Below are 22203 nucleotides of genomic sequence, written 5' to 3' on the forward strand. Positions count from 1 at the left end.
TGCTACACTTTATTTATTTATTTATTTATTTATTTATTTATTTATTATTTTTCTATGTAAATATGGTACACTTTAAACATGTATCAGTGCTGAACTGACAGTTCCATTAGAAGTTGGGGGAGGTCGTGTTTGTGTGCCACCTAGGAGCTTGTGTACTGAGAAAACTCTCTCAGAACTTCTGGGTCTGCACTGTTCTTACTAGCTTTTGTTTCTAATTTGCCCCACTGATACATCGTAAGAAAGCCAAGAGAAGGAGAAGGACAAGTGAGAGGGAGAAATGGAGGGAAGGAAAGAGAGATACTGATTCATTGTTATTTTCCTTTGTGTGCTGTAATTTTCCCATAGAAAAGTTAAAACTTCTGAGTTACTTGAATAAGGACATTGAGTGTACAGTCAGCCATTTAGAGGGAATGGAAACCTTCAAATTTGTCAGCATGCCTACATTCAGCCCACACTTAAGCAGTGAGTGATGGAAGATGAACAGGAGAGAAAAGCATATGGATTGGTGGGTTAGTTATGGAATTATGAATAATGAATAGGTATATCTCAGGGTATTCAAAGTACAGAAAGCTGTATTTTGGGGCCTAATGTTAGTGTATCTACACTACACTAGTGTATCTACAGATATTAGCCAAAGTTTTAATTTTTTTTTCTCCTTCCAAAATTTGGGCAAAAGCATGGCACAATGTTACTTATGCTTAACAACAGTTCTTCTTCTTCTTCTTCTTCTTCTTCTTCTTCTTCTTCTTCTTCTTCTTCTTTTAAGTTTATTTATTTATTTTGAGAGAGAGTGCAAGCTGAGGAGGGGCAGAGAGAGAGTCCCAAGCAGGCTCCATGCTTCATCATGGAGCCTGACACAGGGCTCAATCCCATGAACTGTGAGATCATCCCATGAACTGTGAGAACAGGGCTTGATCCCATGAACTGTGAGATCCCGTGAACTGTGAGATCCCATGAACTGTGAGCTGAATTCAAGAGCTGGATGCTTAACTGACTGGGAAACCCAGGCGCTTCTATGCTTAACAGTTCTAACAAATGTTTGGTGTAAGTGGAAGCAGAAATAAATAGCTAAGATGAGACTATAGAGTGATTTGCAGCTTTCTTTCTGTCTGTTGTTCTTCCTGGGAAGACAGTAGAGAGTCCAGAGTAAGAGCTTGGAGTCAGACAACTTGGTCCAATCCTGGTGTTGTGGGTGGAGGGGTCTCTGGATACTGTTTGGTGTGCAGAGTATTTATTGCTACCAACTCTTGTGGACAGGAGAGGGAGGAAGCAGGATTGGGTAGAGGGAGGAGTGGAACTATAGCGTAGGTCCAGCATAGCATCAGTACCCGCTGGTCTGTTGGGGAGTCCTTGAGTGTGTATGAGCCATTACACCTGTCCCTCAGAGATCCCAAAAGGTCAGACCTTTATACCTCAGTGGTACTCAGCCATCGGGCTTGGGCTGCCCTGGGAAGGGTGTGGTTTTGAGTGAGGTACTGTCTGCAGCTGAGGAGTATCCTGAAGGAGCTGACAGCTTGAGGCTGTCACTGATAGCACTCTCAGGAGCTGGGAGAAGTCCTTCCTTGAAGGGAAGGGGTGGGGGGTGTCTGGGTGGCACAGCTCCATGTCTGCTACACATCTCCCTTTTTAAAAGGTATACAATCTTGGACATGTTACTTAAAACCTCAGTGGGGACTTAGTTTCCTTATCTGTTAAATAGGGATAATAACTACCTCTCTCTTAAAGTTTTTGTGAGGATTTAGTGAATTATTGAAAAGCCCTTAGAACTGTGACTGGCACATAATAAATGTTAGCTATTATTCTATTTAAGTAATCTTCCCCTCCCCTAATGGTGTCCCATTTAATGGAGAAAGGTTGTAGCATTTTTCAGACTTTGTAAGATATAGTTCACACTCTGGGGAGAAGGTCACAGCAGCCCTTTTTAAAAGAAATCATAATTGGGATACTTCATGTTCTCTCCTTGTCACTTGATGTTATGTGATCTATACTGCTAGCAGAATGTGCTAATGACCTCTGAGTAATAGAATATTAACAATTCCTAATAAGCTGAACATCATAGAGAGCTATTTAAAAATGATTTGTAAATTACATGATTCTGTTCTTAATACTTGTGCATTCCCCTCATAAAATAATATTTTAGGATTGATAATTAAAGGATTTGGTCTTTAACCCTCTAATGATTCATAAATGCTCATTTTTACTGTTTTGTTAAAGTCTAAATGGAAATTTAAGGCCTATTGGAGTTTTTTTAGGTCCTATAGTTTTGAATTTTTCAAATTTTCTTTGAAAAGCACTGAATATGAAAAAAAAGAAAAGCACTGAATATATCAAATAAAGCCCTTTAAATTCCATTCATGACTGAATTTGAAAGGATTATGCTCTCATCTGAGAAGTGGCAAATTACCAATGATGATGATGCTATTGAATTATCAACTAGGGAGAACTACTGAAGAAAATGGGTGGGGGATAAGGCGATGGGGAAAGGAGAATCTGCTAGAAATAAAGACCAGTTACTTCTTTCCATCTATTTGTTCACTGAAAAGATATTAATCTAGCACCCAGTGTACCCTAGGTAGGATGCTGGGTGCTGAGGTAAATAGAAAACAAATCCTTCTTTTGAGGAGTTTATGGCCTATTAGGGATTACAGTTGGTGGGGGTGCAGCAGGGAGATGTGCACAGTGTTATAAATGTCGTAATAAAGATACAAGGTGACATTGAGGTGGGAGACCTGCATTTAGGGTCTCACCTGGGGAATGGCAAAGAAGGAAGTGATGTCAGAGATACCATGGATGAAAAACAAGAGGTACTTGACCATCAATCTGCTGATGGAATAAGACAAGGAACTGACTACTTAATAAGAGTTAGACTTTCAAGCCCAGGTGGTAGGAAGAATGGGAATATCCTTGGAAAAATAGGATATTTGGGGAAGATGACAGATTTGGTTTTAGACATGTTAGTTTTAAGCACATTGGAACATCCAGGTAGAACTACCTATCAGGCAGGTATATCGGCTTGTGAGGGAATTCATGGATCAGAAAAGAAAAGAAAACAAAGTTTGCATTGATGAGTCAAAAACAAAGTATATATTCAGTCGAACAGTTTGAGATCAAATGTGTATTGTGCATCCCAAAGTAAAATTTTCATAATTCTATTTTTTATTACATTGAATTTTGTTCAGTTGAAATGCCTGAAATGAAGCACAATGATTATATGCTTAATGCTTCATTTGCTAGTATGTCTGTATCTGATTTGCTTCATTATTCTGTGAGTGGCTAAGCTGAAAAGTATGAGGCCTGCTAATCTTTCAAAAAATATAAAATATCACTTGCTTGTCAAATTCAACTAATGGAGAACTATATAAAGAGTGAAAGTCTGCTTTCTTCAGGCCCCAGCCCATCTTGCTCCCCAGAGCTACTGACTGCTAGTGTTTGGTTTATATCATTATGGTCTTTTAAATGCAAATATAAATATGTGTCTGAATATTTTATATAAATGGGTTCATACAGTATATGCTTCCTTGCATCCTTTTTTTTTTTCACAGAATAGTATATCATGGATCTGTTACCTTTTTGAAACATATATATCTTATTCTTCTTACTGCATAATATGTACCTGTGTACAGATGAATTCTAACTCATTTGACCATTCCTCTATGGATGTATGTTTACTTTGCTGTTTTTCCAGTTACATAGTATATCTGCAAACATCTTTGTGTATACATCTGTATACTTGTTCCAGTGTCTTAGAAATGGAATCACTAGTTCAAAGGGAATCCACATTTTTTTAAAGTAAGCTCTATGCCCAACGTGGGGTTCAAACTTACAATCCCAAGATCAGGAGTTGCAAGTTCTATCATTTAAGTCAGCCAGGTGCCCCAGAAATCTACCTTTTAAATTTTGATATATTCAGCAAATTGAATCTAAAGAGGTTATACCAATTTATATTCCCTTAAAAGTTTCTTTTTTTTTCTTTCAGTAATTACAGCTGATTTTCATTGTGTACAAAGGAATTTGTATACATTATTTCATTTAATCCTTAAAAGAGTCCTTTGGGGTAGGTGCTATTATAATCTTCATTTTGAGGCATAGGGAACTGAGGCTCAGAGAAATTAAATATGATGCCCAAAATCACATAGCTTGTAAGCAGTAGAGCCAGTATTTGAAACCAGTTTGATATGGGAACTCATGCCCTTAACTACTTCCTGCCCTGCTTCTCCAAAGGAAAAAAAGACCACAAATTGCAGACAATAGGGACCTCTAGAATACTGTGCTTGAGCCTCAAATTCGGTTGATTTTCTTGGGTGCCAAAAAGAAAGGAAAACAGTTCTTTAGAACTAATGTTAAAGACTTCTTTTGAGTCAGATTGTCATTTCCCTGTACCTGTACCTTTCCAGTCATCTTGTCTTGCATCCTGCTCTAGAAAAGCTCAAAGATTCTTTATCTAATCTCATCCCCAAAGATTTAAGTTACTGAGGGACTAGAGGGCTCAGGCCAATGTTGGCTGTATTCACTGCAACTGTCTTCAGCATCTGCTGACAGTGGCATAGTTTGTGTTCATTATTCTGATGCAGTGGGGTATCTGAGCAAGGGGCACAGAGGAGAGGAACATGGCCAAGACCCAGTGGCTCTCCTTGTGAATATTTAAAAGCCATTTAAATAGATTTCTTTTTATCTCCTAATTTCCTATTGATGACAGCACTGAAACTACTTGTCTCATTTTTCAAATTAAAGCTTCCTAGAGCAAAATGGCCTGGAGACTGAGCAGCTCTTGAGGCTCTATTAATCACACGGGTGAGGGTGGGGAGCCCAATAAATTGTTCAGGGAGTGGAAAAGTACTTGAGACTTATTAAGACCACCTTTCCCTTCAGCCAACCTCTTCACACTTGCTTCTTTGAGGCTGGTTTCTTGTGAAGGGTCTTTTCGTTTTTTTCTTCAGAAATGATTTCATAAGTACCTTTTTTTCAACATACACCTACTGATTTCTCTCAAAGACCTTTGCTGGAGTCAGGCAGCTGGCCCTGGGCCCTTCTGATGCATCTGCTCTCAGAAGACATGACTCTGAGAAGGCATCATGAAGTCCTAAGCTGTAGTCTGCTCTGGGCCATTGTCTTCCTTGGGTTTAGGAACCAGAGTGATGTGGGATGGAATCCTGACTCAACCACTGTTAGTTATATGACACTGGACAAGCAACTTAACTTATATTTGCTCATCTGTAAAGCCTTGGTGTGTCCCTATTGGGATAATATCTGTCTCCCAGGGTTATTTTTAGGATGAGTTATAAGTTGTCTCTCTTTTGTCTGTAACTGGAAAATCAAGTACCAGCTTTGTCCTTCATCTATTGTGTAGCTATAGAATTTCCAGAGCAGTTGAGCTAGGTTGGTAAGTGTTGGGGCTTTGAGGCTACTTTTCAGAGCTCTATACATAAGATCCTGAGAAAGCACCATTTACTCATTTCAAATCTAGGATTGGGGTGCCGGTAGAGATATCAGTGGGTAACAGTGGTTATCCACTGTTTATCAATGTTAGCTCCATAAAATTTGTGCAAGTTACTTAACCTCTCTCAACCTCTTTCCTTTGTATTTAGATTTTTTCCTTTGTATTTAGATATTTAATGATGTACAACATAATACCAAAAAAAAAAAAAAAAAGAAGGAGACTAATTTCTATGACTTGATGTTGCTTATTGCATCATCCTAGAGCAGGGAGCTGGAGGGAGAGGCTGTTCTCCAAGTAGAACTGAGGTGGAGTTAGTGCTGGACTACTGAAATCACAGCCTGTTTCTCCCCCACTCAATGTACTGGGAAAGGGCCAATGATTTCTTAAACTGATGACTGTTTCCTAAATCAGAGGGCTCCAGAATCTTAGTAGCAGAGGATTGTTGTCCAAACCAAGCCAAAAGAAAGACTGAGGCGTGGAAGCATAGTAACTGACTGGCAGAGAGGCAAACTCAATACCCCATGGGCAAAAGGACATTCTTTGCATCACAGAGACGTTGCAGGACCAGTGTAGCACTAAGAGACTTTGTTAAAAGGAGAAAAAAACAAAAACAAAAAAATGCTGGGAGAACCTTTCACTAGCACTAAACTTAGGTTAGAGCTCAGTCCATCAGTGCAGGGGAGGGAAACATCTAGCCCTAAAGCAGCACTGAGTCTGGCCCTCCCACCCCTTCTCCCTGACTCCTTTTAACAGCTGGGCCAGGTTTCTGTTCAGGATGTACAGACCCCAGAAGGACCAGGAAATCTCTCTGAAGGGCCGAGGTGGCGAGGACACTTCTCAAAATACAAATACCTTTAATATGGAAGGAGCCAGAGCAGTTCTGGAGGCTTTCATATATCCAAATCTTTCCTACTTTCTCCCCAGCTCAGAGACAGGCAAGCACAGTCTCCATACCTTACCCTCCACCCTCAAAAGAAAATGGTAAGTGTGCTCCTTCCTCCTTGTACATTCTGTGCACCTAGACAAGACAGAGAGGGAAGGCATCCGGGAGATCAGGTCTGAGGGAGTCAGGGTTGGCACCTCTGTGCCACTGTCTGTGTTGAAAGCTGAAGCCTAAGAGTATAATGCCAACTGAACTCACTGGCACTACTTTGGGTGCAAGGCTTTAGGGAATTCCAGAAGGTGCCATTATGGAGATTGGATGTGTTATGGAAAGTGCTTGTCGGCTTGGCTGTCTTCTGTGTGCTATCATCAGAGTCAAGTTTGGGGAAGAACAGGGATTTGATATTGCTTACTGCAGGAATTGGGGGGAGGGATACTTTGAAAGATAGTGACATCTCATAGTTGCCCAACTGTGTTAAGGTTATAAAGCCACTGGATGTGTGAAGAGGCTTGATATCTAGGGTTGCCTGCTCCAGGGATGCCAGGACTTCCTCATCCTCTAACACCGACCCAGAGCCTCCTCTGGGCAAGTTATTGTCCAATAACTGAGCCATAACGGGTTCAGTGGTTCCTACTAGAATGTTTCTCAGCTCTTCCCTTCTCAGTAGTTTTAAACTCCAGATTGTCCAAAGGGTCTTCTTCACACTTAAAGTCAGCAGGATTGAAATCTGTCTTTATGTGAGGTGGGCTGACAACTTTTTGTTTCGTGATATTGCTGCTGACCCAAGGCAGGGTGAGGATGCTATGTTGTAAGCTGTCAAGGAAGGGGGTAGATAGGAGACGGCAGTGTGGCTGTACTGTATGTCTCGGAGAAGCTCGTTTTGCTGTCACCCGCTGGGCCACTCTTAGAATTCACTTTAGCTACTATTTCCTCAGTCTTGTATACTCTGCTTCCTGCTGGTCTTCTTGGATTTTCTTAATATCTTCAGCCCATTCAATAGTTTTCTTTTACGAGGAGAAGTCATATACTGTACTTCTCCAACAATGTGTAAACAATCAGGCAAGGAGGAGCCAATAGGTAGACCAACTTTAGCTGGTGTTTTGAATTTGTCTCCTGTCTTAAATGGGACATCATCAAGGTAACTGAAAATCTCATGAAAATCTGTGCCCAACTTCTTAGAAGCCATTTAGAACCTGAACGCCGCTGCCATCCCACAAGCTGAAAGGTGCTGGCACTGGCTGGCCTCCCAGGCTCAGTCTCCACTGAGCTCCTGATGGTCCCTAGGGAGAATGACCACCACCACCTCCAACTCTGTCCACCCTGGGCTAGGCCATCACCATTGCCAGTTCTGCAGCCACCATGTTGAAGTCCTCTCAATTTTTTCTTTTTTCTTTTTTCTTGGAAAAAATGATATAGTACAAGTCTCTATTGGATATAGTTGCTGTGAGGTTTAATGAGAACTTCATATCCCAATTGCCTGCTTTATTTTTCCATTTAGGTACCTTTCATGATTTTACGTCACAGTTTCCTTGTTTATCTTCCTTGTTTATCTTCACGACTGTCTCTCTTTTCCAGTGTAAGTTCCATAAAGCCAGAGATTTTGTCTGTTCTTCTTTACTCCTCATTTTGCCTTACAAAGTGCCTGGCACATAACAGATACTAAAATATTTTGTTGAATGAATGAGTATGTAATGCATGGAATAGTGCCTGAAACATAGTAGGCACTCCATTAATGTGAACTTTAAAAAAAATCAGTAGCTACTATCTATAAATTGAGGGTAATAAAATACCTATCTCATAGAATAAAATAGAATAGAAGAGCAGAGCACACAGTAAGCCTTCAATTAGAGGCAACTGGATTATGTATGAATAAGTTTTAGTCATTTTCAGCTAAAATATTTTGTGAAGAAAGCACTCCTACTACTCTGTGTTTCAGCTTACAGCTTTTTAAAAGCTTGACTTCACCCTTGTGTGAGGGATGAAGAAGGGTTCAGGAAGAGGCTTGTACAGGCAGTGGGTGTTAGGCAATTTTATTTTATTTTTTTAAGTTTTTATCGAAATTCCAGTTAGTTAACATACAGTGTAGTATTAGTTTCAGGTGTAGAATTTAGTGATTCTTCACTTACATACAACACCTGGTGCTCATCACAACAATCTTTAATCCCCACCACCTATTTAACCCATGGCCCCCACCTACCTCCCCTCCAGTAACCTTCAGTTTGTTCTCTATAGATAAGAGTCTGTTTCTTGGTTTGCCTCTCTTTTTTTCCCCCCATGTTCATTTGTTTTGTTTCTTGAATTCCACATATGAGTGAAATCAAATGGTATCTGTCTTTCTCTGATCAACTTATTTTGCTTGGCATAATACTCTCTGGCTCCATCTATGTCATTGCAAATGGCAAGATTTCATTCTTTTTGATGGCTGAGTAATATTCCATTATATATATGTACACCACATCTTCTTTATCCATTCCCCAGTCAATGGACATTTGGGCTCTTTCCATAATTTGGCTATTGTTGATAATGCTGCATGAACATTGGGGTGCGAGTAATCCTTCAAATCAGTATTTTGTATTATTTGAGTAAATACCTAGTAGTGCAAATGCTGGATCATCAGGTAGTTCTATTTTTAACTTTTTGAGGAACCTCCATACTGAGTGGCTGCACCAGTTTGCATTCCCACCAACACTGTAAGAGGGTTCCCCTTTCTCCACATCTTTATGTTAGGCTATTTTATTTTATTTTATTTTCAACGTTTTTTATTTATTTTTGGGACAGAGAGAGACAGAGCATGAACGGGGGAGGGGCAGAGAGAGAGGGAGACACAGAATCGGAAACAGGCTCCAGGCTCTGAGCCATCAGCCCAGAGCCCGACGCGGGGCTTGAACTCACGGACCGCGAGATCGTGACCTGGCTGAAGTCGGACGCTTAACCGACTGCGCCACCCAGGCGCCCCTATGTTAGGCTATTTTAAAGTGAATTCATTCATCCAAAAAATATTTAGTGAGTTTTTAATTATATTCTTAACACTGTACTGGGTATGGAGATTGTGACAAAGAAAGATGACAATGGCTTTCTTTCACAGCTAATCAGGAATCAGCAGCTTTTCAGAGCTGCAGTGCCGGTTCTCAAGGGCAGCTGTTGGAGGTATTGTTTCTGGAAGGCTTAAAGTAACCTAGCAGTTCTTACATAGGAATTTATATTCTAGATATCATCAGTGATACATACAAAGGTACATACTCACCTACCTACTCATGAATATTCATCACAAGATTAAAAAAATTTAAACCAATCTAAATATCCTGCAAGAGGGGGTTGTATAAATAATGTGTTCAAATGGTGGGATATTATTTGGCCATTAAGATAATATGTGGGGGGCACCTGGATGGCTCAGTCTGGTTGAGTGTCTAACTTTTGATTTCAGCTTAGGTGTGATTCTAGGGATGTGGGATCAAGCCCTATGTTGGGCTCTGCACTGAGTGCAGAGCCTGCTTAAGATTCTCTCTCTCTCTCTCTCTCTCTCTCTCTGTCTCTCTCTCTCTCTCCCCCCGCCCCCTGCTTCTCTCCCTTGTTTGTGTGCTCTCTCTGAAAAAGGGGGATAATATGTGGAAGTATCTATTACTATGGAAATATGTTCACAATATATTTATTTAAAAAGGTTATAGTATGATCTGAATTTTGAAAGAGTGTTTGCAGAAATAATTGATTTTTATAGATACTAAAATTTTTATCATTTTATTTATCTTATTCTAATATTTAAGGTATACATAACTATTAATGTAGGCACATAGAAATCTGGTATGACACACCTCATGCCAGTCAGAGTGGCTAAAATGAACAAATCAGGAGACTATAGATGCTGGCGAGGATGTGGAGAAACGGGAACCCTCTTGCACTGTTGGTGGGAAGGCAAACTGATGCAGCCACTCTGGAAAACAGTGTGGAAGTTCCTCAAAAAATTAAAAATAGAACTACCCTATGACCCAGCAATAGCACTACTAGGAATTTACCCAAGGGATACAGGAGTGCTGATGCATAGGGGCACTTGCACCCCAATGTTTATAGCAGGACTTTCAATGATCGCCAAATTATGGAAAGCGCCTAAATGTCCATCAACTGAAGAATGGATAAAGAAGATGTGGTTCATATATACAATGGAATACTACTTGGCAATGAGGAAGAATGAAATCTGGCCATTTGCAGCAACATGGATGAAACTGGAGGGTATTATGCTAAGTGAAATAAGTCAGGCAGAGAAAGACAGATACTGTATGTTTTCACTCATGTGTGGATCTTGAGAAACTTAACAGAAGACCATGGGGGAGGGGAAGGGGAAAAAATAGTTACAGAGAGGGAGGGAGGCAAACCATAAAAGACTCTTGGATACTGAGAACAAACTGAGGGTTGATGAGGGGGTGGAGGAGAGGGGAAAGTGGGCGATGGGCATTGAGGAGGGCACCTGTTGGGATGAGCACTGGGTGTTGTATGGAAACCAATTTGACAATAAATTATATTAAAAAAAATAAGGAAATGTGGTATGACATACATCCAAAAGTCAGTAGTGTCAGAGGGATGATTCTATTGTCTTCTTATTTGTTGCTCTTGGTTATTTGTATTTTCTAAACTAAATTTTTCTTCATTATGTATTAAGTTTTAAAAATTATTGCTCCATCCATAATTGATCTCTAGGTGGTTACGTAAGAAATTGTTAACATTTGTTTCCCCCAGGGGAGGGGGCTGGGTGTGGGGACAGGGGTTTGAGGAGTTTTCATTATATACTGTCTGTACTTCGGAATTTTAAAATACATGAATTCAGTACTTATTGAAAAAAAGAACAAAATAAAAAAGATTATAAATAGTGGCCTGAGAAATTGTGGTGGGTCCCTTGGCTGGACTTTCTGTATGGGTAAAGGAACTCTCTTAGGCAAGTGGCAGCTCCCACAGGTGGGAATGGTGGTTGGGACCATAGAGACTGGCTTGGGAAAGACGTATATGCTCCTTGTGGCAGGAGAGACAAGGCAAACAGGCAAACCAAATGTCTTGAATAAAACTATGCTGCTGACTCTGCTAGTCTCTTCTTCCCTTTGAAGAATCATCCAGAACTTTGGGTATGTCTGAGAGCCCAAGATATGTATCTAATAAATTTATTAGTTTTTTTCTTAATACAAAAATAGTACATGTTCATTGTAGAAGTTTTATAAAGTAAAGACAATGAAAAAATACTTGTAATCCAGTTATAAATATACTATTATGTTTTAATGACAGCCCTTGATTATCAGTATGTATAAAATATGTGTGTATACACACATGTGCATATAGGAGGTTACACAATGAATACTGCTTTGTAACCTTCCTTTTTCCAGTGAAGATTTCTTTTTTGAGGGGCTGGATAGAGAACAATGACAAAAAGTATCCTAGGATTTCTTCTTTTAATGTTGCTTCTGAAAGATATAAATATTAGGATAGAGAATTTTAGTCATTGAACAGATTCAGTCATTCATTCACACATGTATAACCTAGTCTTCCTCCATCTTGATTAGCCAGCGTCCATGGTCTCAGTTCTCATTTACTTAATAAAACTGAGCCCTCCAACACCAGAGTTTGTGACCCTTGGGCCCCTGAAGACTGATTCTTTTTTTGCCTTGTATCTTCTATCACTTCCTCTCCACTGGATCATTTCCATCAATATTCAAATATGTTCAAACTTCTCTCATCTACCAGTCATCCTCCTAAACCTGCTCTGCCTCAAACATTTTCCATATCAGTCAATGCAATATGCCCAGTTGCTCAGGTCAGAAAGCTAGGAGTCATCCTTAATGCCTCTTTTTCTTTCTCCTTACATGTAATCCCTTGACAGCTCCTATGGACTTTATCTCCAGAATGTACCCCAGATTCATCTACTTTTCTCTATCTTCACTCTCATTGTTTGACTAGATATGGGAACAGCCTCCTTATCTGGTCTTCCTGTAATACATTCTCTACACAGTAGCCAGTGAAAACCTTTGGAGACAAATCCGAATCCAACTATCCCTTTCCTCTGCATAAAGCCCATTGATGGCTTCTTCACATTTAAAAGAATATCCCCTTTCTTATGATGGCCTACAAGGCCCCTGGCCCTGTCTGCCTCATCTACTTTCCCCCTTTAGCCACTCTGGCTTTTTCCTGTTTCTTGAACACTCTTGTATCTCTTGCTGCAGAGGAAGCTTCATGAAGGCAGAGACTATGACTATCTTGTTTATTGCTGACTTTTCAGTCTGTCTTGGTTCCTTGAACATAGTAGTAGGTATTGCATACTTATATTGAGCAAGTAGGTGAATTTATGAGCTAATGAGGATGATGAAGACAAATACGCTTTAAATGAAAGCCAACTGTGGTAAGAGAGGCTTGAACTAGGTGCCTGGAGTTCATGGAGGGGATACTTACTGTAGTCAAGGAGGTCACGGAGGTCATATAGATGAGGAAATGTTCAAGATGGACATCAAGCTTAGACGTAAAGATTTTCTAGGTTTAAGAAAAGGAGTAGGGTCTGAAGAGAATGATGAGTAGTAATTCTGTTGAATTGGGACATAAGGTATATGTAATAGACCTACACAAGTTAGGGATGCAAAAGTAATTCTGGATCTGATCATGGGGGATCTAGAATGCCAGGTTAAAGTGTTTAGATAGTTTATCTGACAGGAGACCTACCCCTACATTCCAGGAAACAAAATAATCAGAGTCTTCGGAAGGTAAATTGGTCCATGGTCTTAGGTGGTCAACAGTGGAGATGAATGAAAAAAAGAGGGAACAGATGTGAGGAATACCCTAAATAAACTGTTGATACAAATTGATAACTGATAACTGAATATGAGATGAGGAAATCAATGCAGATTTGAACTTGAGTGATTCAAAGAATAGTGGGACCAATAATAGAAATAGAAAATCATAAAAAAGAAGATATTTTTTGAGGGGATAGATAATGAGTTTGGTTTGTAACCTGTTGAATTTAAGGTACTAATGGAACAGGAACCTGCAGTTTGTGATGGAATTTGGGACTAAAGACAGGATTAGAGATGTAGTTTTCACTTATTCGTTTGTCCAGTAAATATTTATTGAGTACCTAGCATATGCCAGACACTGTTTCAGACATTGGGAATACAAAGATGAAAAGCATAAACCGTGACTCTGCGATTTCCTTTTTCCCATACCCAGCTTTTTAACCCAAGACCAAGAGAAGACACTCCTCTGTTGATAATTATAAATTATCAAGATTGACAATATAACTGTTGTAATATGCATGATTGTTTATATGTTTAACCTCTTTTATGATTATAAGCTTGTATTAGAAGGGGTTTCATCATGCAAACACAATTGCTTATAATTTATAACCTAGGGTTCAAGGAAATGCTGACATGATGATTAGAGGAAACAGTTTAAGGATGTATAGGTGTCTTTGATTTTGACCAATGATTAGGTCATTTCATCTGCATATCTAACACAGTAAACTGGCACTGGGAGAAGAGCTAAAAATACCAACTCCAATATGCTGGAATTTGGAAGAATTCTGTGTCTCAAAGGGGTAAATTCTGTGGATAGTTTTAGGAGGAGTGTCAGTCTGAAGCCATCTTCAAAGGGGAAACAGTAGTACCTACATTCAACCTTGGATGAAGCAGGGACGACTATTTAATGAGGTTCTTGTTACTGTTTTTCTGTTGGGTGAGGATGGGGTATTGAAAGCAAGGTGAGGAAAACTGTAGGGAGAAATGCAGAGCAAACAGGGAGAAAAGTCTTAAGAAAAGGGGATACAAGTTATTTACAATCATGCACTTTAACTGCTTTATTATCCTATTTTATTTCCACAACGGCATGCAAGTTTGAAAAAGAATTATCTTTTCCACTTTATAGAAGGGTTAAAAGGACAGGACTAAAAGCCAGCAAAGCTGGGGCTTGACCCAATGGTTTTGAGTCCAAATCTACGATTCTTTGCACTGTACTGAACTGTTGGGAGATGCTGTATGCTCTGGTGTTCTGTCCCACTGCTGTATTTGCTCAGGCTAGTGGTTGAGCTTAAATGTCCTTCACTCCTTCTCTGAGGTCTAAACCCTACTTATCCGCACATGTCAGCACATGTCACCTTCTCTGTGAAGCTTTGTCAGATTCTGTCAGCCTTCCAACAGCTCTTTGTCTTTACCTCTCTTATGGAGTCTTTCTTTCTCTATGGATTGCCTCACATTCTTTCTTGGCATTATAATGTTTATTTATATGCATGTTTTATCTCTGCTTGTAGACCTTAAACGCCTTCAGGATAAGCCCTGGATCTGAATCATCTTTATTTTCTAACAGTACTTAGCACAATGCCTCACAGGCATTTAGTAAATATACATTGAATGAGTGGATGAGTGAGCGAAAGAGTCTTCAGGTCTCCTGAAGCAAGTGTGAATCAGCTGGATAACTGCCAGGAGTCTCTTTGCCTCTCCAACTGGAGGCAGGACTGATGTCTCCTGCGTGTTATGGAGGGGGATAGCCAGATGAAAAAAAGAAGGTAAAGTTTGATTTGCTTTATGCAGGTGAAAATAGGAAGATGTAAAAGTAGTGAATGGATAAGTTGAGAACTGAGATGTAATCTGTATGATTGTCTGAAGGTTTTAGGAAGAAACTTCCAGTCCCTTAGTTCATGTAAATTGGAATAATTGGTACTCTCGGCTGTGTAGATGTGCTACTTGGCACAAAGAGAATAAAAATGTATTAAGTGTGTTATAGGGAGATGAAAAAAGACTGAGAATAAATCAGGATTGTAGTCTTTTCCAGTCATTTTCACTTTGGGCTGAGGTCTGAATTATCCATTTTGGAGTCACATGTTTCTGTCCGCTGCTAGACTGCCCGGTATGCTTGGAGCAAAGTCAATTAATTCAGCGACTCCATGGCTCACTTCTAACAGACTGTAGTGGAGAAGTTTAATTTAGCATTATCAGTGAGAGAGAACTGAAGATTAAGGATGAGGAAACAAATGGAACTATTGCCACATCCCTGGATGAAATCATCCTTGTGCCAAAAAGGTATTACTCTCTCAGCTGTCAAGGGGAGATGCCCAGGGGAGCAACTCAACTTTAGCCTCTGCTATAACAGTTTTGAAGAAGAATGAAAGACTACTACTTAACTTTAAAGCATGGGACCAAGTAATGTGGGCTTGAAGTATGAGAACATGGTAGCCATGCTTTTAAGGAATCCATAAATGTGTTGTGAGATACTTTGTAAGACTTAAAATATTACATAAATTCTATTATTAAACATTATTAATGTTATATTAATAATGGGTATATTAATTTGAGTGTTCTATAAAGCCTATACAAAATAGAAGTTTGTTATGTTAAAAATTTGAATTATAGTTAATATGCTACTTAGAATAAACAATATTAAATATCTAATTAGTGATCATTTTTCTTGAAATTCTAAGCTTGCTTTGTTATATTTTCTTTTCTTTGAAAAAGGGGATAATTTGGGGGCACCTGGGTGGCTCAGTTGGTTAAGTGTCTGACTTTGGCTGAGGTCATGATCTCTTAGTTTGTGGGTTGGAACCCCGCACTGGGCCTTGTGCCGACAGCTCAGAGCCTGGAGTCTGCTCAGATTCTGTATCTCCCTCTGTCCCTGCTCTTCCCCACTTGTGCACTCTCTCTCAAAAATAATAAACATTAAAAAAAAATTTTTAAGGGGGGATAATTTGAATGATTTATTTCATTTTTTAAGTAATTGTTTTTATTTTAATGTTTATTTATTTTTGAGAGAGAGAGATATCACAAGCTGACTGAGCCCTCCAGGCGTTCCTAGGTCATTTCTAAAAACTAGAATTACTGTTTCCTTTTTTTCTTAATTTCTGATGGTAAAGTTGATAACTTAAAATAATTTGGTTAGGACTATAGTTTAAGTAGCATATGTTCAGTTTATATGGCTACTTTTAATGCTCCCCCCCCCCATTTTCTGAAGTAGAAGGACTTTCACTCCTTACTACCTGCAGTCTTTTCAAATGTACAGGTGTTATCTAGGCTAGTGTATTGAGAGGACATTCATTCATTCAGCAAGTGTTTTATTGAACATCTACTATATGCCAGACACTGTAGCTAATGGCATGTAAGAGTGAACAAGATGGACAAGGTGCCTACTTTATTAAAGTTTATGTGTCAAGAAGGAAAAAATGTCAATGAGATAGAGTGACTGGGTTAGGGAAAGATGTGTGTGTTGGGAGCCATGCAGATTAGGAGACCAGAGAATGATTCCTGAGGAGGTGGTATTTACTCTGTTATTTGAAAGACAAAGAAAGGTCAGTCATATGACAATGATCTGGTAGTAAGGGACTCCAGGAAAGGGAACCACAGCGAGTACAAAGGCATTAGGACAAGGATGAGCCTTGCCAGATAAAATACAGGATGCCTAGTTAAATTTGAATTTCAGATAAATAATGAGTATATACTATCTTAGTATAAGTATGTCCCAAATATTGTATGGGTCACACTTATACAAAAAATAATTCATTTTTACCTGAAATTCAAATTTAACTAGGCATCCTGTATTTTTATTTGCTAAATTTGACAACGGTAGCCTGAGGTATTTAAGCAACAGAAAGAAGTCCAGTTTTGTTGAAAAAGAGTAAGTGGGTGGTAAGTTTGGAGATTTTGGTAGCAGCTGGATTGTTCAGAGCTTTATCAGCTAAAGTAAAGAGTCTGGATTTATCCTAAGTGGAAAGAGAAGCCACTGGAGTATTTTAAGCAGGGGAGTAACAGTCTATTAAATACATGGATAGATAAGAAAAGGATGGCCACATATTAATTATGTCTTAAGTTTTTCTCTTCTTGGTATATGTAGGGGGATACCTTTACAAATGAATTTCTTTTATGAAAGGGAAATTTATGCCCTGCTTTTAGTCAAATAGGAGTGCAGAGAACTCCTCCCGTGTCTACTGCTTCTCAGTTACCTTCAGCTCAAAATAATCCTTACGCCAAAGTGGCATATTTTGAGGTGGCATATTCTGATCCCCTTCAGTACATTTTATAACCAGTAAGTCCCTGTGCATCTTAAGGTGTTTTCTTGGTAAGAACTCTTTCAGGTTTGAGATCCTGGCCCTTTTTAAATTCAAGGCAATCTGTTGTTTGAGGCTAGCTAGTCCCTCTCTGCCCTCCCCACCCATACCAGTTCTCCTAAAGAGTCCTTATTAAAAGCAAAAGAATTAAGTTATCAGAAAAGGATTTTAGTAGTCTGGGGAACCTGATTATATAGAGTCAGTCTGTCTTTTTGGAGAGTTACTGAGTTATCTTAAATGACATAAAAATAAGTTTCTAAATCAAAGTCACATTCACTGCCCATTGTCATCACTCTCTCCCCTCTCCAATGCTTCCTCTTCTGATTAGATTGTATCATAGGCACTGAGTCAGGACACTGTCCCTGTAATCTTAATTCCTGTTGAATACTTGCACTTGATTCACTGCAAGGGGGAAAAGCCATGGTTCTCTTTGACACTTTGAGTCCCTGAGCTCTTTCATCAACTAATTATCAGCAAAGGACCTGAGGAAGGAAACGCAGTTCATTGGTTCATTAACTCGCACCCTGTAGATCTGTGGGGCAGATGGGGAAAGCTCCAATTAAAGCCTGGGGATTTAGGAAGGCTTTCCTGTCAGTCGTGAGCTGGAGCAGCAATGGTGATGGGGAGTGGGACTGCTCAGTGTGCCTGGGCTGAGGCTTTCTCCTTAATGAGGGTGAGGTTCCCCGGCCTCCCACAGTGCAGGAAGGAGGCAGAGCCCAGCAGCTCTACACACCCACTTCCTTTCTGTCCTTAAAACTTGGTTCAGTGTTTCTTTGTGATATATACATCACTTCTCCTACCAGCTGTGAGGGCAGGAGCAAGAGCAATTAAGGGCATTATTAATCACCAAGTTCTCAGTGAAAGGGGTCAAACTGCAGCAGGATTTGACAAAGCAACAATTCTATCAGCAGCGGAGTTATAAAAGTAGATAGCTCAACATTTTAGAGCTATATTTGGGCTTGTTCTTTCTTGGCCCTAAAAAATCTTATTGAAAGTGAACAACCCAGAGGTGATTAAAAACTTGCCTTCCTTTGAGTTTTGGAATTGTTTGAGTTCTAACAATATTTGAGTTTGGCAAGCTTTGAGTCTCCTTTGGGAGGTTGCAGCAAAGTGAATTGGAAAATGTATCTGTGCTTTTACAGAAGAGAAAGGGTCTCTGCCTTTTATTGTAACATGTGTACTAGAATTTCTTCTTCACTAAAAATCCGTGGAAAATGAGAAAAACATTTTATGGAATTTGTTTTGTAAATGCATTTAAAATATCTATTGAAATTTTGTTGATTTTATAGGATTAATACTATTCAACATTTTTGAAGCAGGCAGTGTTTTTCTTGGTGACAACCCTTCACCCAAAAACAACACTCACAGAGGGGTCCGCTGATGACTGCCTCTGGGTGATCAGACTGTTCTTTGTGCTGCACTTTGTGTGGTTCTTTCATATTAATTTTCTCATTTAATCAGTCAAGAAATGTTTATTGAGCATCTATTATGGGCCAGGGATACAGTAGAGAATAAAGTAGACATAGTCTCCTTCCTAGTAAAGTTTATAATCCAGCAGGGAAGACAAATACTAAATGATTAGACTTATTTAAACATAAATTATAGCTATCACATTATTTTATCTTTAAAACTGTGAGTATGTACATCTAAAAAATAATCTCACATTTTCTTACCTGGGCTTCTAATTATATATTATCTGTGATACAGGCAACAAATAGGTGGTTGGCTTATATGCAAAAGACCAGTCACTTCTCAATTATATCAGTGGCTCTGATATGCTTGCCTCAACTGGGGTGAAAGCCTTGGCAATATATGTTTTGCCATGTGAGAACACTGGTTAAGGTTTTTTAAAGAGTATTTTTGGGAATTGTTTCTGTTGAGATGGTGGAATGGGGAGTGGGGAAGAAGGAAGAAAACTAAGTATGAAGAACTTTAATTTTATAGCCTCAACCCAAATACCCTAAAAGCAGATGGACTTGAGGAAACATGAGAAGGGAAATCCCAGGGAGAGTCAAACAAGTGTTCACTGGAGCAGCAATTACAGCCCTAGGCAGGAGGAGGCTCAAATTTCCCCATTACTAGGGCTTTTTCTTTAATTTATACCCTAAATGACTCTTTTCTGGTCTCAGAGGGGACTTCACAGGGGACTATGAGAAGTAATGAAGTGTTTCAGTAGCCCCTTGAGATCTACCTAGGGAATGTACAAGGTAAAATATAATAGTTTAAGGTTGAGATCAGCCAACAATTTAGCTGGGGCAACCTTTGAAAAGCAACTTACCCAATAAGGAAAAAGTGTTAGCAGAATGCCTAGAGAGAAGCTCAAAAGACAAAGGGTTGAATGGACATTGTTAAGTCCTAGGCTACATCTGGATTAATACTTCCTTTCCATGGTGCCCCAAACCACCTCCTTTGCACAGTGTGCAAAAAGAAAACCACAGGCTCAAAATGGAGTCACTTATGCTAGGCAAAATCACCAAACCAGGGCTTAATACCTAACCTAATTGCAGTTTCAGTCTGCAGAAATAGATCTGGTCAGCAGCAATGAGTAATCTGTTGCATGAACCTTTCCATCCTTCAAAGGAAGATGAGGTCGTCTACCTAATAAGACCCCTGTTTTTCCCCCTAAGGGAAAGTGACCTTGCCTGGAACAATCCTTTATTTTCTTTTACTAATAACTTCCTTATACCATCCTCCTTCCCATAAAAATCTTCCATTTTATACAACTCCTTGGTGTATCTCTCCATTTGCCAGATAGTATGCTGTTGGATTCATGAATCATTGAATAGAGCCAATTAGATCTTCAGTTGAATTTTTGTTCTTTAACAAGGGCCAAACAGAATAACTCAGCCAAAAAGTACTTCTCTTGTTTCTCCTAAAATAATAGTAATTTTGCTCAAATCTTAACCATTGCACAACGTTTAACCAGAAGTGTTAAGATCAGTTAAGCCTGTCCCAAACCCTGGTATTGAAAAAGTTACCAAGAAACCTTTTACTCTTTGGTAACATTGGCTCCTTTAGATCATTAGTGACCAATCAATACTTGCTTATTTCTTTGTGAGGAGGATCAGTACTTTTGACATGGGATTTGTCAGTTTGTATTTCATATTATGGCTTGATTCAAAGACATTATGTTATGATGTAGTGGTTAAAGGCATGGTCCTCAGAGCAGACTGATTGGGCTCACTATTTCTCAGCTGTGTAACTTTGGGAAGATTGCAAGATGGGATTAGCTATAGTACTATGGTATAGGGTTATTTTGAAGACTGCATGTGCGTGTGTGTGCGTGTGTGTGCACGCGCATGCCTGCGCTTAGAACAGCACTTGGCGCGTGGCCAGTCCCCAAAAGGGTTAATTAAATATTATCATTTGAATTGTTTAGAGTAACTTTTCTGCTCTTTGGAACAGACATGGTCCAACGTTAATTTGGCTGGTAGTTGTGACTTCTGTCAGTTGCACTGATGGGAGAGGTGTGGTCGTGTGGATGAATCTTTCCTTAAGGACCATTTGTTTGGTTTGTAATAGAGTAAATGTATCCTTTGGGTCTCTTGAAGGACCCACCCAGGCTACATCATAATAAAAACACTTACGTGTCAGGCACTTTATTTGCATCATTTTATTAAATCTTTACAGTGGGCTCCAAGAGGAAGTACTATAATTATTCCCCAGTTTACAGTTAAGGGAACTGAGACATAGAGAGGTTAATGAAGAAAGTGCACAAGATCAAACAGCTGGTAAGTGGTAAATGAATTTTCACGCCAAAGCCATCTGATTCCAAAGATTGCTCTTAACAGTGATGCCATGCTGCCTTGACCTCTTCTGAGCAAGCCCTTGCCCAGAAATATGAGAGAACACCTTCTCTGGGACTCTTGGAAGCCAACAGCAAGGCCTCCACTTGCAAATAAAATGCACATAATGTCACAAAAAGAACTTGTGCCATTTAATGGAGGAGAATCATAAGTTGAGGACATGCAAGGACTAGAGATAGTTCCTCAGGTAACTTTAAAAATTAAGTCCTTGGGGCACCTGGGTGGCTTCGTTGGCTAAGCATCCAGTGTAGCCGACTTCAGCTCAGGTCATGATCTCATGGTTTGTGAGTTCGAGCCCCACCCACATTGGGCTGTCTGCTGTCAGCGCAGAACTTGCTTCAGATCCTTTGCCTCCCTCTCTCTCTGCCCCTCCTTTGCTGTCTCTCTCTCTCTCAAAAATAAATAAACATTAAAAAAATTAAATCCTGAGATGGTATGCAACAGATTTCAGTAATCCCAGTCTTTCAAGTAGTCATCAAGGTCACTTGCTGCTGGGCCTGGGGGTGACCTACCACAGGACTGTCCAGGTCTCCTGCTGCTTGGGATTCCCTTCTGAGCTTCTCTAGCAGTGTTCATTCACTCTGTGCTCAGCTGGTCCCTTCCAGCTCTTGCCATACAATTCTGAAGCTAGTGTCTTATGAGAGTTTAGGAATTCTCTTTGAGCAAGGCCCTTATTAGTAATTGTTTCCAGTGCTGCTGTGATAAATTTTCACAAACTCGATAGCTTAAACAACATAAATGGATTATCTATAGTTCTGGAGGTTATAATTTCCAACATGGGCCTGCCCTAGGCTAAAATCAGGGTGGTGGTAGAACTACATTCAGTTCTGAAGGCCCTAGGGGCAAAATCTGTTTCCATACCTTTTTCAGTGTCCTTGGCACGTAGCCTCCTTCCTCTGTCTTCAAAGCCAGCAATGGCCTGTGGAGCCTTCCTCATATAGCCTCTCTCTGCAACTGTTGTACCATCCGTCTCTGACCATAGCAGGAATGATGCTCTGCTTTGAGGATTTGTGCAATTAGATTGGGC

General features: G+C 39.7%; 1 protein-coding gene and 1 pseudogene across 2 annotated transcripts in view; one reads left to right on the forward strand and one right to left on the reverse strand.

Annotated features, from left to right (window-relative positions):
- Window positions 1-22203, forward strand: part of CRH (corticotropin releasing hormone) — a 189886-nt gene that overhangs the window by 12700 nt on the left and 154983 nt on the right. The window lies entirely within an intron of this gene.
- On the reverse strand, window positions 6272-7571 carry LOC115506276 (annotated as a pseudogene).

Source organism: Lynx canadensis, chromosome F2 (assembly GCF_007474595.2).
Source record: "Lynx canadensis isolate LIC74 chromosome F2, mLynCan4.pri.v2, whole genome shotgun sequence".
NCBI lineage: Eukaryota > Metazoa > Chordata > Mammalia > Carnivora > Felidae > Lynx > Lynx canadensis.